The sequence below is a fragment of the Erinaceus europaeus genome, chromosome 21, assembly GCF_950295315.1.
Source record: "Erinaceus europaeus chromosome 21, mEriEur2.1, whole genome shotgun sequence".
NCBI classification, from domain to species: Eukaryota; Metazoa; Chordata; class Mammalia; order Eulipotyphla; family Erinaceidae; genus Erinaceus; species Erinaceus europaeus.
The window spans coordinates 29,439,253-29,456,162 of record NC_080182.1 but is presented as its reverse complement, the minus strand read 5'-3'; the positions used below and the strand labels follow the sequence as shown (position 1 = coordinate 29,456,162).

The 16,910-nt window shown below is 52.3% G+C and overlaps 1 protein-coding gene across 12 annotated transcripts in view; it reads right to left on the bottom strand.

Moving 5' to 3' along the window:
- The window catches only part of ATP2B2 (ATPase plasma membrane Ca2+ transporting 2), a 232,855-nt gene that overhangs the window by 77,390 nt on the left and 138,555 nt on the right, over positions 1–16,910 (bottom strand). The window lies entirely within an intron of this gene.

The window sequence follows — 16,910 nt, the reverse complement described above, 5'->3', positions numbered from 1 at the left end:
GAAATGGAGAGGGAAGAGGCAGAGAGACACCTGAAGACCTGCCTCGCCACTTGTGAAGCTTTCCCCCTGCAGGCGGGGACCGGGGGCTTGAACCCGGGTCCTTATACTATCACCATCACCTGGCCCCTTAGCTTCCTTTTTTTTTTTTTTTTTTTTGCCACCAGGGTTATCACTGGGGCCCGGCGCTGGCACTATGAACCCACTGCTCCTGGTGGTCTTTTCTTTGTGCTCCTATTTCATTCAAAAAGGACAGTGAGGGATTGAGAAGAGAGAGGAAGTCAGAGAGACTCCTGAGGACTTGCTCCACTGCTAATGGAGCTTCCCCCCTGCAGGTGGGGAGTGGGGACTTGAACCCAGGTCCTTGAGCATAGTATTATATAAGCTTATTTTTATTGTTTAACTTCCAATGCCTGCTGGGACCTTAGGCCTCCATGATCCCACTGCTCCTGGTGGCCTTCTTTTCTCTTTGTACTTTCAGGCAGAGAGACACAGAGAGGAGAGACTCCACACAGCACCAGTTACCACCATGACAGTTCCCATCGGTGCTGTGTATGGTGCTCCTAGGTGTTGCTGGCGACTCAGGACCTGATGGGGGTCAAGCATGCACTCTACGGGGTGAGCTATCTCCTGCCCCATCCCTGTGTGAGCTTTATTTAGTTATTTATTATTATCTTTTGCCTCTAGAGCTATCGCAGGGGCTCTGTGCTGGCACTACAAGTCCACCACTCCCAGTGGCCATTTTTTCCTTTTTTCCTCTTTCTACTTTTTATTTTTACTGGACAGGACAGAGAGAAATTGAGAGGAGAGGGCAGATAGGGAGAGAGACACCTGGAGACTTGCGCTTGGTAATATGTGTGCTTAACCAAGTGTGCCGCCGCCTGGCCCCCTGAACTTGCCTGCTGCACCCTTCCCATGCCCATCCCCCTAGCAGGTGGTCTAAGGGAGGCTCAGAGAGGTGGAGTGACTCTCCTGGGGCCACACAGTGGGAGCTGGGCTTTGAACCTAGGTCCCAGACTTACACTTCTTCCTTCCTTCCTTCCTTCCTTCCTCTTTCTTTCTTCCTTCCTTCCTTCCTTCCTTCCTTCCTTCCTTCCTTCCTTCCTTCCTTCCTTCCTTTCTTTCTTTCTTTCTTTCTTTCTTTCTTTCTTTCTTTCTTTCTTTCTCTTTTGTCTCCAGGGTTATTGCTGAGGCTCGATGCCTGCACTTCGAATCTACTGCTCCTGGAGGCTATTTTCCCCCCTTTCTTTGCCCTTGTTGTTTATCATTGTTGTTATTATTGTTGTCGGATAGGACAGAGAGAAATGGAGAGAGGAGGGGGAGACAGAGAGGGGGAGAGAAAGATAGACACCTGCAGACCTGCTTCACCGTTTGTACAGCAACCTCCCTGTAGGTGGGGATCCAGGGGCTCAAACCAGGATCCTTGCACTTCGCGCCATGTGTGCTTACCCCACTGTGCTACTGCCCCCCCCCCCCATTCACATCTTTCTCACTGTGTCAGGCTGCCTGCTACCCAACCCCAAGCCAACACTCTCCTGGCTCGCTCTCAACAGAGACTCCTCCGTCAACAGAAATAAAAGCCTCACACTTTGAGAACACGATGGGTCCTGAAATGAGTGCAGCCTAGAATGTTCCAGCTGTGACCATGGAGTGTGAGCTCAGATTGACAGAGACTCAGAGGTCATACAGGCTCCTAGCTAAATGTAAAATATAGGGGCTCTGGGTCAGTTGATGGGGTAAATAGTTAATGGTGTTTATATACTTTCCTCATGTTTGGGAGCTACTCTCTGCCCTAACCCAGCTTTGCAGTCCTATTTTCAACTCGGAGAATAGTCCGCCTGCATGTTAGCTGTCAGGCTCAGGCAAAAATTACTAAAGTCATAGGACCCTTGGAACATACCTAAAACAGACTTCTGAGCTTCTTTCCACCCTAAAAACCTCTATTCTCATCTGTTCTATTCTTACTTTTTGGTTCCTGTTTATTAAACATCTTGTCCTGCTTTATATCTTACGGCCTTTCAGCCACCAAGTTGTAGATGCTACCTTAATGCCACCCTGACTTCTCTGGGCAGAAGACCTCACCAATGTGTCCTGGAACCCCACCTCCCCAGAGCCCTACCCTACTAGGGAAAGACAGAAACAGGCTTCACTCATTTCAGGACTGGTCTTCCTCGAGTGGCAGAGTATGTTGACCCAGCTTCCCTTCAGAGAGTGGGGCAGTTTTTACCACTGTTGTTCTACATTGAAGGCAAGGTCCTTAAAGGCCCATAAAAGGCTTTATGATGTTGTTCCTGATGGAGATGACCAGTGATGGTGGAGAGAGGGATGTGTTAGAAGTCTAGGGCTGTCATACCTATATGGAAATCCCAGGATTCCCTGACTAGGGCCCTGGATGATGGGGTTGCCTGACAGTGACCAAAGGGCCATCATGAAAGTGTGCTGGTCTCTTACTTTTATCCTGCTTTTGTAGTCCTTACTTTATCTGACAGGGCTAGGCTTAAAGTGATTGAGGGAAGTGAAATAGGAAGTAGGTGAGGAGGGTATCTAGGTCTAAGCAGGAAATATTTGATTAAGTACTTTATGGTGTCTTTTTACTTGCTTGATGCACTGACTGAATCACTGCAGACTATTGCACACTTGTACTTGAAGGTATAGATTTTCCCCCTAACTTACGCATACATGTGCACGTGTGCCCTATATCATGTGCCCTGGTCTAGATCTAGGTTCTATAACTCTGCCAGGAGGTGTGCTGCCAGAAACAGAATGAGTGCAACCTAGAATATTCCTAGCTCTGACCATGGAATGAGAGTTCAGACCAACAGGGATGCAGAGGTTACACAGGCTCATATGCTGAGTATGGATAGACATGGGTCCCAGGTCAGATTGATGGGATTTACAGTTACTGGGTATTTATAGACTTTCCCATAATTGGGAGCTACTCTTTGCCCTAATCCAGCTTTCTAGTCCTATTTCCAACTCTGACACCATCTTCCCAGACAACACTTTTAGCTCACCTGTGTGTTAGTTGTTGGTCTCAGGCAAAAATTAGTAAAGTCATGGGCCCCTAGGAATATGCCTAAAATAGAATTTCTAGCTTCTTTCAACATGAAGACCTCAAATCTCTTCTGCTATATTCTTAGCTCTAGGTTCCTGATTATTGAACAATTTATTCTGCTTTATATCTTAATGCTTTTTCAGCCACAAGTTGCAGATGCTACCATGAAGCCAACCTGACTTCCCTGGGCAGATGATCTCACCAGTGTGCCCAGAGCCCTGTTCCACTAGGGAAACATAGAAACAGGCTGGGGGTATGGATCTACTTGTCAACACCCATGTCCAGAGGAGAAGCAATTACAGAAGCCAGACCTTCCATCTTCTGCACCCCATAATGATCTTTGGTCTGTACTACTAGAGGGATAAAGAATAGGGAAGCTTCCAATAGAGGGGATGAGATATGAAGCTCTGGTGGTGGGAATTGTACCTCTCTTATCCCACAACCTTGTTGATCATTATTAAATCACTTTAAAAAAAAAGAAACAGGTTGATGGTATGGATCCATCTGCCAACGCTCATGTTCAGCAGAGAAGCAATTACAGAAGCCAGAACTCCCACCTTCTGCACCCCATAAAGAATTTGGGTTCATACTCCCAGAGGGAGAGAAATGTTAGGGGAAGATGACCAGAGGGCTCTGATTCAACTCCATCAGGACCCAGAGGGAGAAGAGGAAAAAAGGAAGGAGACTCAGAAGTAGTAACAGGTGGAGGTGTGACTTAGAAAGGAAGAGGAGGCAGGATCATAGACAAAAGGGGCAAATATATATCAATATAGACAGTTCTAGAAATAAACCCATATCTGTGACCTTGGGAGAACCACTGCAGTTTCCAGTGGAGGGAATGGGGACACAGAGCTCTGGTGGTGGGAACAGTGTGCAATTAGACCCGTTATCTTATGGGTTTTGTAAATCAATATTCAATCAATAATAATAATAATATCTGTCTCTCACTCCTCTTTCCTTATAGCTCTATCCTATCCAATAAAATAGAAAGAGAAAAATAACCACCAAGATTGGTGGGGCCATAGTGCCGGCACCGAGCGCTGGTGTACCCCTGCTCCACTGCTCTCTCCACTGAGGCTCCCCCTCTTCCCCCTCTGCATGTGGGAAGTCGGGGCTTGAACCTGGGTCCTTGCACACTGTAACATGTGTGCTCAACCAGGTGCACCACCACCTGACCCTGTGTATTTAAAAGAAGAGATAGTTTTCTTCTAAAAAGTTAGTTTTCTAGAAAACTATCTAAAAAGATAGTTTTCTTCTAAAAAGATAGTTTTCTTTGTTTCTCTCCTGTTCCAGTGAGTGTTCCTGGTCTCTGCCTCAGCAGAGGTCACTGGCTCCCCCTCTACCTGTCTCCCCTTGTTCTGTGACCCTCCTGACCTGGGCCATGCCCGCAGCCCTCTCCCCTTGCCCCTGAGCTGGGTCGTGTCTGTTTGATGGCTTATTATTATTATTGCCTCCAGGGTTATTGCTGGGGCTCAGTACCTGCACCACGAAGTCACTGCTCCTGGAGGTGATTTTTTCCCCCTTTTGTTGGCCTTGTTGTTTTATTGTTGTTGTGGTTATTATTATTATTGTCATTGTTGTTGGACAGGACAGAGAGAAATGGAGAGAGGAGGGGAAGACAAAGAGGGGGAGAGAAAGACAGACACCTGCACACCTGCTTCACCACCCATGAAGGACTGGGATCCTTACGCTGGTCCTTGCGCTTTGTGCCACCTGTGCTTAACCCGCTGTGCTACCACCTGACCCCCAATGGCTTGTTTTTTCATAACCATTATGCCATGTCTTTAGCCCCAATGGCTTCTTCTTATCTCTTATAAGTCCTCTTATCTCTCCAGTATCTGCTCAGGCCAGTCTGGGCACCACCCACAGGAACACAGCATCTCAGCTCATGATGAAGGAGCCAAGCACAGGTGATGGGAGACCTGGGCGGCCACACCTCACCCCCCCACGCCAGAAGCCAACCATAGTCCATGGGGTTGACGTCCCAAACCCTGAATGGCAGGGAGAAAGCACAGATGCCATCTGTCTGTGACATCAGCCTCAGACCTTGGGGCCGGTGGCCAGCAAGAGTCAAGTCCCCAGCAGTGGCATTTAAATAGATGCTTATAGGGAGTCAGGCAGTAGCGCAGTGGGTTAAGCGCAGGTGGCTCACAGCGCAAGGACCGGCGTAAGGATCCCGGTTTGAGCCCCCGGGTCCCCACCTGCAGGGGAGTCTCTTCACAGATGGTGAAGCAGGTCTGCAGGTGTCTGTCTTTCTCTCCCCCTCTCTGTCTTCCCCATCTCTCTCCATTTCTCTCTGTCCTATCCAACAACAACAACAACAACAACAATAACTACAACAATAAAAAACAACAATGGCAGCAAAAGGGAATAAATAAATAAAAATAGATGCTTATGAGTAACTGTCTTTTTAAAAAAAATTAAATTATCTTTATTTATTGGATAGAGACAGCCAGAAATTGAGAATGTAAGGAGTGATAGAGAGGGAGAGAGACAGAGAGACACCTGCAACATTGCTTCACCACTTGTGAAGCTTTCCCCTTGCAGGTGGGGACTGGGGGCTTGAACCCGGGTCCTTGTTCACTATAATGAGTGTGCTCAACCAGGTGCGCCACCACCCAGCCACCTTTAAAGAGTTGTATAGATGCCAATAAGAGAGAAAACAGAAGCCAGAGGGGATGAGGACATTGCTCTGGAACATGGGATGCCAAGGGTCGAACTCAGGACCTTATCTGAGATTTTGGTGCCTTTTCAATGTGTTTCTTCTGGGAATAATTGTTTTTTTAAAAAAAATGTTTAATATTTATTTATTTATTTACCCTTTCATTGACCTTGATTTTTTAAATTGTTGTTGTAGTTACTATTGTTGTTATTATTGATGCTGTTGTTGTTGGATAGGACAGAGAGAAATGGAGAGAGACAGAGAGGGGGAGAGAAGGGGTGCTCCCCACCTGCAGGTGGGATGTTTCACAATACTGCAATACTGAAGCAATACTGCAGATGTCTCTCTGTCTCCCCCCCACCTTCCCTTCTCCCCTTTCAATTTCTCTCTTTCCTATCCAATAAATGGAAAAAACGGCCTGCAGGGGCAGTGGATTCTAGTGCTGGCACAAAGCCTCAGTGGTAATCCTAGAGGCAAAAAAAAAAAAAAAAAGTGTAGACCCAGGCCCAGGAAGGGGGCCAGGAACCATGGTGTAGAAACAGCCTACACGACTCAAGCAAAACAAATAACTCCTTCCGCTGGGCAGAAGAGCTGGACAGACAGACAGCTCTCTGAGGAGGACTCACAGTGGCCACAGGCATGGGGCGGTGCCCGGCATCTGGGAGGACCAGGGAAACACAGTCAGAACAGCAGCGAGGGGTCACCTTGTGCCCGTGACGAGAGCTGCTGTCCCCAAAGACGGGTGACAGTGAGTGCTGAGGAATGTGGAGAAATGGCACGTGTGGGCAGCATGGGTCACAATTCAAGAAAAAAACTCCACGTGACCCCGGGGCCCACTTCCGAGCATTCGCCAGGAAAATGCCTGGCGACACACTGATTCAAAGAGACGCACACACGTCACAGAGGCCTGGGAACGACCTCAGAGCCCACCGGCACATGCCTGGATGAGGACACAGTGGTGGAGACGCACAGAGGAATATTACTCAGCACTTAAAAAGGTGAAACCCTGCCACCGGCAACATCATGCATGCATCTTAATACCTGTGCTCTGCTCTGCCTGCTGAACTAGCTCTCAACCCCACTAGGTGACTTTTCAATCCATCAATTTTTTTTTAAATGAATTTTTGTTGTTACATGGCCTTCACTGCTCTGGGCAGACTTTTCCAGCTACAAAGAGAGACACAGATGTGGAGATAAAGACAGAAAGGGAGACAACAAGGCACTGGAGCTCCTCCGGCACAGGTTGGGGGTGGATGCCAAGCGGGGCAAAGTAGGTGCACCATCTGCTCAGCTCTTTTTTAAAACTTCTTTCCTTCTTTCTTTCTTTCTTTCTTTCTTTCTTTCTTTCTTTCTTTCTCTCTCTCTCTCTCTCTTTCTTTCCTTCTTTCTTTCTTAGAGACAGAGTGAAATTGAGAGGGAGGGGAGATAGAGAAGGAAAGAGAGAGAGAGAGAGACACTTGCAATCTTGCTTCACCACTCGTGAAACTTCCCCCTGCAGGTGGAGACCAGGGACTTGAACCTGGGTCCTTGCTCTTTGTAATGGGAGCACTTAACAGCTCTTTACTGACCTGAGTGGTACTCTAGTTTTAAAAGATTTGTTTACTTTGAGAGGAGAGAGGAGGGGGAAGCCAGAGAACTGTTCAGCTCTGGATGTGGCAGTGCCAGGAATTAAACTTGTGTCCCCTGGGGCCTCAGACACGAAAGCCCAGTGCATGGCTAAGTGGCATTTTAAGTGCTCTTCTGAAGACTTAGCTTGAGCTCCTGGAGAGCGAGCCCTGAGCTAGGGGACACTGGTCACTTCCATCCTGCTACAACTCTGGGGTTGGCTTGTAGGGACTGCCTGGAGCTAATTGTGGTCAGTGGCTGATGGGTTGACTAGTGATGCCTGTCTCCATGGACCCCACACAAGGCCCCATTCGGTCACCTCCTGACTACAGATTCCAGCCCCTTTCTGCTAGACTTCTGGGGTCCCTGATGGGACTTTCTGCTGCCCACTGCACTCTGCACCCACATCTGGGCCCCTGGCCATTGTCACTCAGTTCCTCCTGCGCTGGTGCCCCTGGGTCCCTGGCTCCCTGCCCAGCTTGCCTTAGTTTGACACCAGGGCATGTGGTGCTGACCTCTTGAGGGCCCTTGTGGGTTTCCACCTCTGTCCTCCCGGCTGAGACCCTCAGGTCCTCACACCACAGGGAGACCCATGCTTCCTGCCCATCTCCACCCATCCTTCCATCTACTCACCATCCATCCATCCATCCATCCATCCATCTACAGTCCACTAATCCATCCATATATCTGTCCACTCAGCATCCATCCATCCACCCAGTCATCCATCTGTCTACAGTCCACTAATGCACCCATCCAACCCTCCATCCATCTATTCTCCATCCATCCATCCCTTCATCCATCCCTTCATCCATCTACTAATCGTCATCTATACATCCTCCATTAATCCATCCATCTATCCATCCACCCACTCATCCATCCATCCATCCTCCACCCTCCATCCTCCACCCTCCACCCTCCACCCATCCACCTTCTCTTTCTCCTTGTTCACGCCTTTTGAAGCAAACATATTCCTGGAAACAGCCCTCCTCTCTCCCTTCCTCTGGGCTGAGCCCCTCACTGCTGGCTGGTCAGCCACCCCCTCGGAGGTGTCCACTTGGCATTCCGTCCCCCCTTGTGGTCACGAGGACTCTCCTGCCTGGTTACAGGGCAAGACAGAGATGGACCACCCTCCCTCTTCTGCCCCCACCTCAGGTCCCACCTGGTTGCCAGGCAACCGAGGACGCAGGTTTCTGCCTCCTCCGTGATTTCCTGAGAAACACAATGTTCCCGAAACCTGGTTCTGCAGGAGACCGGGACAAGCCTCAGAACAAGACAGGGAGGGTGCGAGCCCTGCCCTGTGCCTGCTGTCCCTCCTCTCAGCCCCCGCCGCCCCCTTAGCACAGGAGGCTCCCGCCGCCCCCTGCTGGTCCCCACAGGGCAGGGACGGGTGGCTCTGTGATGGCTGGCCTGTCCCCAGGGCCTGGTGCACAGTTGGCGCCCAGGAAGCTGTGGGCAGAGAAGGGGTGACAGTACATGCAGTGCCAGGCACATAGTGGGGCTTCCTGTTGTTTGTGGTTCCCCTCCCCCCTCCCGCCCTCCTCCCCTCCCCCTCCCTCCCCTCCTCTCCTCTCCTCCCTTCTCCTCTTTGTTTTTATTGCCTCCAGGGTTATCTCTGGGGCTTGTTGCTAGCACTATGAATCCACCCCACCCCCAGTGGCCATTTTTTAAAAAAGATTTTATTTATTCATGAGAAATGATAGGAGGAGAGAGAGAAAGAACCAGATATCACTCTGGCACATGTGCTGCCGGGGACTGAACTTGGGATCTCATGCTTGACAGTCCAATGCTTTACCCACCGCACCACTTGCCAGATCACTTTTTTTTCCCTGTTTTATTTTTATTTGACAGGACAGAGAGAAATTGAGAGGGAAGGGGTAGATAGAGACAGAGAAAGAGAAAGAGAGACACTTGCACACCTGCTTCACTACTCATAAAGTTTTCCCCCTGCAGGTGGGAAACAGGGGTCTGAACCCGGATCCTTGCTCATGGTGATATGTATGCTTGACCTGGTGTGCCATCACTCAGCCCCCTGCTTTATGGATTTTCTACTGAGTGAGGGTGGACAGACATTATGTCCACCGACAAAGACAGCCACCGACAAAGACAGACACCCAGTAGCTGAACAGTAAGCAAGCAGGAAACCACAGCTCCTGGAATCTTCCAGAACACCGCTAGGGGGACCATCAGACCCTGGGCTTGAACCTGGGTCCTTGCGCGCTGTAACGTGTATGCTTAACCAAGTGCACCACTGCCTGGCCCACCCCCTTTTTTTCCCTTTCTAGTTTTTAATTGGATAGAACAGAGAGAAATTGAGAGGGAGGGGGAGATAGAGAAGGACAGAGACAGAGAGACACTAGCAGCCCTGCTTCACCACTCATGAAGCTTTTCCCCCTGCAGGTGGGGACCTTGTGCATGATAACATATGTACTTAGCTTAACCAGTGCACCACCATTCAGCCCTCTCTTCATTCTTTATTTTAGAGAGAGGGAAGGAGGGAGGGAGAGAGAGAGAGAGAGAGAGAGAGAGAGCTTGAGACACAGGGAGGAAGGAAGGAGAGATGCCCCAGTATTCTCTACCATCCATGGGGTTCCCGACACACCAAGGCTTGAACCTAGGGCCTTGCACATGGCAATGTGAGCTACTCAATGAGCTACCTCCTGGCTTGACCCTGAGAACTTCCCACTCCTATGCCCAAAGAGGGCAAGTGATTCACCCGGGGACACACAGCTGGGTAGTGGAGGAGCCCTGGGCACCCGGACGCCATGCCGTGTCCAGGCCCCTCTCAGTGACTCTCAGCCTGGGGCCTGGGGTCGGGGCTTCATCCTCTCTGGGCAGGTGAGGCCCTGCCTGACACACCCTCCCAGGGGTCTGGATCCAGGCCTGAGCTCCAGTGCAGTTTGGAGAAACTGATGCCTCCACCCCATTCCTGTGGACAGTATCCCTCTTCCCCCACTCCCGGGCTGCCCCTCAATCTTCTAACAGCTGTCCCCTGGGGCAGGAGGGCCTTCTTATCCCCTGGGTCACTGATGGTCAGGAAACAAGCACAGTGGGTTCTCACAACAAAATTCTACAACTTTCCTGGAGGGGCCTGGTGAACCAAGGACTCCCCTAACTCCAGGTGTTCACTCTCCCTAGCCTGAGGTTGGGACTGCCCTCCCCATAACCCTCCTTATCTGTCCCCATACGTTTCCCCACTCTCTGGCTCGCCCTGCAACCCCCCCTCGCGCTGAAGCCCTGAACCTGGCACTTCCAAACATGACCCCACCCAGGGAGAGGGTCCCTGCAGAGAGGTCTCTGCACATAGTGGAATACTACTTGGCAAGAAAAAAGGTGAGGCTCTCTCCTCCTCCCCTATTACCCACCTCCATCACAAGCCTGTTTTGTGATGTAAAAGCAAATCTTCACGACACGACTCTGCCCTGACCACCAGTCACAGGTGGGGTCTGGAAGCCTGGACCTGCCGGGGCCGCTCCTGGCTCCTCTCTGGGGAAACCTTTCTCCCCTCTCTGCCATGTTTCCTCAGTCCCAGCCAGACTCAAGGTAGACGGTCTCAGACACACTGCCTATCTGCTACAGAACCTCCTGCCTCTCCCCTGCAGCCTTCACGTTCAGATCCAGAATCTGGAACATTCTAAAATCTTTTAGATTTTAGCTGGGGCTCAGTGCTGGTGCTAGGAATCCACTGCTCCCAGTGGCCACCGCCCCCTCTCACTTTTTCCCTGCCTTCTATTTTATTTGACAGGACAGAGAGAAGTTGAGAGGGTTGGGGAAACTAAAGAGACAGAGAGACACCTGCAGACCTGCCTTACTGCTTGTTAGGCTTCCCCCTGCTGGTGGGGAGTGAGGGCTTAAACCTGGGTCCTTGAGTATAGATGTCCCCAGAGCTGACCCCAGAGCTGTCTCCACATCTGTTCCCAAGGATGACCCCAGGGATGTCCCCAAGGCTATCTCCAGAGCAGAGGCAGAGGAATCTCAGGAAGCATAGCACCCACTGGATGCCACTGACAGATGGGGACACGGAGACTCAGGGGCAGTGGCCTCTCCTCCCTCCTCTCTGAGCAGCAGGGCTGGCTCTGCAGAGCACGAGGCCTCGCCCCTGGGAGTTGGGCCCTTTCTCTTTTAAAATTTTTATTTATTTATTTATTCCCTTCTGTTGCTTTTTTTATTGTTGTAGTTATTGTTGTTATTGATGTCGTCGTTGTTGGATAGGGCAGAGAAAAATGGAGAGAGGAGGGGAAGACAGAGAGGGGGAGAGAAAGACAGACACCTGCAGACCTGCTTCACCGCCTGTGGGGAGCCGGGGATCGAACTGGGGTCCTTATGCCGGTCCTTGCGCTTTACTCCACCTGCGCTTAACCCACTGTGCTACTGCCTGACTCCCGGGCCCCTTTCTTTTTAAGTTTCTGTGCCTGCCTTGGAGGGGGGGGGCTGCCGTGGGGACCACAGGAGACCATCCGGGGACCCTGCCTGCACACGGTGATGTCACAGGTGGTGGGCAGCTTTGGGGGAAAATGCAATGGGGACTGAACCTGGGGCCTGGTGCCTACGCTCACTGCTGAGCCACCTCCTGGCCCAGTTTCCTCGAAGGCAGTGACAAAGAGGGACAGGGAGGGGAGGCAGTGACAAAGAGGGACAGGGAGGGGAGATCTCAAAGCGCCAGTCCACCAAGCACAGAGCTCTGCCTGCCTGCCCATGGCGCTCCCACATGGTGCTGGGGATCGAACTCAGGGCTTCACGCTTAGAAGGAAAGCCTCCACCAGCTGCCCTGCCTCTCTGGCCTCAGCTCTGGATTCAAGCTTCTAATTTTTTTCTTTCCTTTTTTTTTTTTAAAATATATTTTGGGAGTTGAGCGGTAGCGCAGTGGGTTAAGCGTACGTGGCGCAAAGCGCAAGAACCAGTGTAAGGATCCCGGTTCGAGCCCCTGGATCCCCACCTGCAGGGGAGTCGCTTCACAGGCGGTGAAACAGCTCTGCAGGTGTCTGTCTTTCTCTCCCCCTCTCTGTCTTGCCCTCCTCTCTCCATTTCTCTCTGTCTTAACCAACAACACTGACATCAATAACGACAACAATAATAACTACAACAATAAAACAACAAGGGCAACGAAAGGGAATAAATAAAAACATATAATATATATTTTTCTGAGAAACAGAAATCAAGAGAGGAGGGGGACAAAGAGAGTGACAGAGCCAGAGACACCTATAGCTCTGTTTCGGTGCTCGTGAAGCTCCCCCCCAACACCGCAGGTGGGGAGCAGGGGCTTTAACCTGGGCTCTTGTGCATGGCAATGTGTGTGCTCAACTGGGTGTACCTCTGCTTGGCCCTGACCCTATTGCTTTGCTTGGTCTTTAAAGTCCATGTATTTAGAGAGGGGAGAGAAAGAGAGGGAGAGAGAGAGACTGGCTCTCGGTCTCACAGGGTGGGCCTGCCCAGATGGAAGCTCACTCCCACCCCCACCCCCACTGTGGTCACTGCCCTGTGCCCCTCTGCTGCCCAGCCCTGCCCGCCCCCAGTCCCCCAGGAAAGGCTGGCACCTCAGTCCACACGTGGGCTCTCTCATGGTGACTCAGAGCTGCGTTGGCGCCCTCCACGTGACTCAGCCCCCAGCAAAAGTTGTGCTTTTAAAGGATTTATCCTTCCTGGGGGGCAGGGGACACAAGCCAAGCCGGGTGACTCTGCTCTCAGCCTGGAGCCTCTTGAGGGTTCGGCCCTTTCCCCTGTCCGTGAGCCTGTCCTTCTGTCCCCAAGGCTTGACCCTAGTGTCCCCGGGGGTCACATGGAGCTCCTTGCTGAGAAGGGTGACAAGGGGCACTGGGCACAACGAACTCAGAGCCTCAAGGGGAACCAGGCAAGGGGACATGTGACACCCTATCACAGCTGGGAAACTGAGGCACAGAGAAGCTGGCTTCCCACCCCACATCCCATAGCTGGGGATGAAGTGGAGATGGAGGTGTGGGTTGAGTTATAGCTCAGCAGGGAGAGAGCACTCCTTTCTTTCTCAGTGTGAGGGCCTGGGTTTGAGCCCTGACACCACATGGGAACACTGTGGACAGCACCCGGGGGAACTCTATGGGTGCTGGGTGGTGCTGTGAGCTCTCTCCCTGAGTATACTGAATGACAATTCCAACTAAGCACGAGAAGCAGCGGCCAGGTGGTGGCACTCCTGATTGAGCACACACGGTATAATGTGCAAGGATCTGGGTTCAAGCCCCCAGTCTCTACCCACAGGGGGAAAGCTTCCCGAGTGGTGAAGCAGGGCTGCAGGTGTCTCTACCTCTCTCCCTTTCTATCTCCCCGTACCCTCTCCATTTCTGTCTCTATACAATAAATAAATAAATAAATAAATAAACAAACAAACAAATAAGTAAATAAAAAAAACACACGAGAAGCAGAGGGGCTGGGTGGTGGCACACCTGGTTTAGCGCACACGCTACCATGCGCAAGGACCAGGGTTCGAACCCTCGCTACCTATCTGCCGGGGGGCTGCTTCACAAGCGGTGAAGCAGGGCTGTAGGTCTCTCTCCCATCCCCTCTCCATTTCCCTCTGTTCTATCAAAATAAATAAATAAATTCAGCAAGAGTAGCTGAGGCTGTGATATGTGCGTCCTGGGGATGAGGAAGGGTACCTGCGTGCTGGACCCCGGCTCCCGCCTCCTCTCACCCTGCTCCCATCTCTAGGGCAAGGGTGATGGGCCACCCTGGGTGAGCAGATGACCTGGCCTGATCAATCAGATGTCCCACCCTCCTGCTGCTGGGATTGGCTCGGGACTGGCCCAGTGAGAAGCTGCTCTGGGTCTGGGCCTGGGGGGTCTGTGTGTGGGGGGTGGGGATGGGTGATCAGGAGGAGGACAGCAAAAAGGACAGTCATGTGACAGGGTGACAGGTGAGAGAGGGCAGAGGTGGAGCATGGCAGCCCTTCCCCGCTCTGTTGAGGCCCAGGGTTCACTCCCCACAGCCACTGAAAAATAAACAAACAAACAAATAAAACCCAAACTGGGGGGGGGGATGGACAAGGGCCCAGTGCTGGCAGCTGGGGGTCCAGCCACACGCAGAACCACAGTGGCCCCTGTGTCCCACTCCACAAACCAGAAAGCCCCTTTGGGCATGAGCGTGAACTGTTGGGACAAGGTACTTATAGTCCTGGGGTCTGTGAGGCCCTTCTAGCAGAAGACTGTCACAGACTGTCACTGCCTGCTCACTGCTGCCTAGGGGGGTGAGCTCAGGGGATCCCCACGGCACAGAACACCAGGGTAGGCGTTCCAGAGTCTTTAATTCAGTAATGACTTAATTATTATTATTTTTTTCTTGCCACCAGGGTTATCTCTGGGGCTTGGTGCCAGCACACGAATCTACCACTCCTGGGGGGTCATTTTTTTCCTTTCTATTTTATTTGAAAGGACAGAGAGAAGTTGGGAGGAGAGGGGAGAGGGTGAGGGGGAGAGACAGAGAGACACCTGCAGACCTGCTTCACCGCTCATGAGCCCCTCTCTGCAGCTGGGGGAGTGGGGGCTCAAACCGAGGTCCCTGCACATTGTAATGTATGTGTTTAACCCGGTGCACCATTGTCTGGGCCCCAATGTAATTAATTTTGGGGGGGGCTGTCACCGGAGCTCAGCACAGGAGTAGTTTCATGGCTGCCTGGGGGGGCAGGCAGTCCACAGCAGCAGAGAAGTCCCCAGTGCTGCATGTGGTGCCGGTGGCTAGACCCCGGGGGGGGTGTGGCATGAGAGGCGGGTGCCTGACCAGGTGAGCTATCTGGTCCAAGGTTGTGCATCTACCTGCTCGGGGGACAGAGGGCACTTCTGGCCTCCCTTACACCCCCCACCCCAGGGGGCAGCCTCGTTTCTGGCCTCATGTATCCTCTGATGAGCTGATGTCACGGGGCAGAGTCCCAGAGAGTCGGGGGGGGGGGCTGGGGGACACCTCTTGTTCCTCTCTGGCCAGGCAAGGCCCTGAGCCCTGCGTCTGTGGGCTTGGGCCACATGTATCTGTAGGACACAGCCCCCCACCCCACGACACCTGCCCCCCCCACCTCCTGCAGGCAGTCAGATTCATACAAACTTAACGCAAGTTCTGTCATCAACGCGCGAGTATCTGGTTCCTGCTCCAGCCTGCAGCCGCCCAATGTCTCAGACTGTCCCCCATTCCACCTCCCCCCCCCCACCATGACACTGCCCTGTGGGGAGAGACCACAGGACTGTCTAAGCCACCTTGCTCACAGCCGAGTCCAGGCAGGGGCCATGCTGGGTGGGGGCGAGGGCTGAGCCTGGCCCTGGCTCCAGGAGGTGCCACCCTGAACCCAGCACAACAGTCAACAGTTCCAGGGTGACAGATGGGGGTGTCCTGTCCCCAGGCTGCCTCCCTGCCCTCCACTCTCCTCCCTGCCTTCTCTTTGCCAATGTGGAGCCCCCAGTTAGGGTGCTGAGCCTGGGGACAACAGCTTCTGCCTCCAAGATGTCACCCCCACAAGACACACACCTCTCATCTTCCCAGGCTCCCCCTGCCCCCAATTCATCAACTCCTGGGGAGTCGGCACCCTGTGAATCTCCTTTTACGCCAAGGGGGGGCCGCGCACTCCGCCCTGTTTATTTACTCCACGGCATCGAGCCGTGTTTATTTGTTGAGCAGAAGGCTGGAGCACACTCAGTTCTGTACCGGGGCCTGAACCTGGGACCTTGGGCCTGAGAGCCCTGTGCTCTGACCCTGAGCGCTCTTTCCAGCCCTGCAAGCTGATTTCATGTCATATATTTAAAAAAAAATCTTATTTATTTCTCTATAAATACTGGATAGAGACAGCCAGAAATCAAGAGGGAAGGGGGAAATAGAGAGACAGAGAGACACCTGCAGCCCTGCTTCACTGCTTGTGAAGCTTCCACCCTGCAGGTGGGGACTGAGGGCTTGAACCTGGGTCCTTGTGCATGGGGACATGTATGCTCAACCAGGTGGTGTCACCACCTGGCTCCCACTCAGATTTTTTTCTTAGAAAGATTTTTCAAAAAAATTATCATCTATTTATTTTTGGACAGAGACAGAAAGATATCAAGAGGGAAAGCAGAAGAGAGAGAGACGAGAGAGATGCCTGCAGCCCTGCTTCACTGCTGCTGAGGGTCAGGTCCTGGGGTGTTTCCTGGCAGTGTTCACGTGAGGATAGGGCCTGGGAGACCCCGGCAGACCCCCTTCCCCATCCAGAATCACCTATGGGTGCCCGATAGTCCCGAGCTAGAGTCACCAGGCACAGAAAGGACATCGTCCAAATGAGACCCAACAACATGAGGGGGGAGTTTCCAGAGTCCCACCCAGGCTCAGGACAGCAGCTGACCTGCTGGGCACTCAGCCTCAGCCTGACCCGGCCTGACCTGGCCCAACAGAAGGGACACAGACCCTGGGTCTCAGGGACCCCAGCTGCCGAGGTCCACCCCCAGCTCTACTAAGCTGTCACTTGGCTGGTCCTGGGTAGAGCCAGGGTGGTGCAGGGACTGGGATTAGGAGGGGTGTGAGAGACTGCCACCTTCTCTGTCACCCGGGGACACTCGGGGGTGGGCCCTGCCCAAGGGAGGGGCTATCGCCCTCTGACTCCATTCTCCAGGGAGGAAT